Below are 1,846 nucleotides of genomic sequence, written 5' to 3'. Positions count from 1 at the left end.
AATGTGCCATCTATACAGATCAAATCCACACAAAGTAACAAAGGATTCGGAATAGTTTTGTGGGTAAATTCAGTAACCTGGCATTTCCTCTGGGTAAAGATGCTCCTGACTTGTCAATAAAATAAGGGCTTGCGGGCTGCCCGGTGGCCCCGGGCTCACCTGGCTGAGGGGCGTGAGAAGGCTGGGAGGTGAACTCAACGAGAAGCCACGCGCCCCAGTGAAAATCAACCCGGCTATAGCAAGCCGGGAGCTGGCTCTCTGTGAAGATGGAAGGGCTCGACTCCAACATCCGCCTCTGGGTGGTCCTGCCCATCGTTATCATCACCTTCTTCGTGGGCATGATTCACCACTACGTGTCCATCCTGCCGCAGAGCTACAAGAAGCTCACCCAGGAACAAGTCTCCGACAGTCAAGCCCTCATTCGAAGCAGAGGTCTCAGGGAAAATGGAAAATACATTCCCAAACAGTCTCTCCTGACATGAACATATTACTTCAACAACCCAGAGGATGGATTTTTCCAAAAAAACTAAAAGGAAGGATGTGCCTCCCTCTCCTGTGATTGACCCCCCCGCCCCCTATGCTCACAGACATGATGAAAGGCAACGTCACACATGTCCTCCCTATGATTCTTATTGGTGGATGGCTCAACATGTTTTCAGGCTTTGTCACAACCAAGGTCCCGTTTCCACTGACCCTGCCTTTTAAGCCCACGCTACAGCAAGGAATTAAACTACTCACAATTAGATGCCTCCTGGGTGAGTTCTGCATCCTGGTATTTCCTCAATGTCTTTGGCCTTTGGGGCATTTACTCTCTGATTTGGGGCCAAGATAATGCTGCTGACCAATCACAGATGATGCAGGAACAGATGACTGGAGCAGCCATGGCCATGCCCACAGACACCAGCAAAGCTTTTAAGACAGTGGGAAGCTTTGGAGCCGACCGACCACCAGTGGGCACTAGATGGTGTCAAAGAGGAGCTCGTGGCTGAAGACCTCCACTTTGAAGGCATGTTCAAAAAGGAATTACAGACCTCTATTTTTTGAAGACCAAGCAGGGGTTAGCTGTGTCAGGAACTCAGAGTAGCGCTTAACCTTGAAACTTTTGTTTTGAGCTGGAGCCTCTCGGAATAAAAAGGGGGATGCGCGAGCTGGCGGGTGTGCAGTAAGGATTGTTCTTGTCTGAGCCGGCTTCCCCTTTATGTTTGAAACCAGAGGAAACATGAGGACTGTGTGCTGGGTGACTTGCCCAGAAACAGCTATTTTTGAAATACTTTAAATTTTCCTTCTGGTGACTCGAGTAATAAAAGTAAGAGAGAGGGGGGAAACTCAAGCTAGTGATAATGTATAAAACTTAGCAAAAATTCAGAAATTTCAGAAAAAGTGTTGTCAATTAAACCTAATTATTATGTACCATCATTCTGACTTCTAAACCACAGTAAACTCCTGTTTTCTTGGGATCCAAAAAAAAAAAGGCTCTGGTCTTCGGTTACATTTTCCACGTAATTCAATGTATGCATATATGACCCAAGAAAGAGAAAATGATAGCAAGGAAATGCCGAAAACAACGAGCGCTCTATAATATGAGGATGTTTCAGAGGATCCATTGCCCTCACAGTTAATTATAGGCTGCCTCTCCAAGAATCCTCTCTAATGCTGCCTTTTGCTACCAGTCTAGCTCAGCTGAGCAATACACTGCCAGCTCTCCAAACCACCTTCCTTCTTCCTTTTTTACTTTTTTCCACAGGACAAAAATACTTCAAGGATTAAATCATATGTGGCCTTTAAGAACTAGACCCATTATGTTTTCAGATCTCACTTGCTCTTCGGAAGCCCAGATTTTTACCAT

At 45.9% G+C, this 1,846-nt stretch overlaps 1 pseudogene; it reads left to right on the top strand.

Moving 5' to 3' along the window:
* The first annotated feature begins 266 nt into the window (after positions 1-266).
* Positions 267-1,044, top strand: LOC116752607 (annotated as a pseudogene).
* The last annotated feature ends 802 nt before the right edge of the window (positions 1,045-1,846 follow it).

Source organism: Phocoena sinus, chromosome 4 (assembly GCF_008692025.1).
Source record: "Phocoena sinus isolate mPhoSin1 chromosome 4, mPhoSin1.pri, whole genome shotgun sequence".
Lineage (NCBI taxonomy): Eukaryota > Metazoa > Chordata > Mammalia > Artiodactyla > Phocoenidae > Phocoena > Phocoena sinus.
This window is presented reverse-complemented; position numbering and strand designations above follow the sequence as displayed.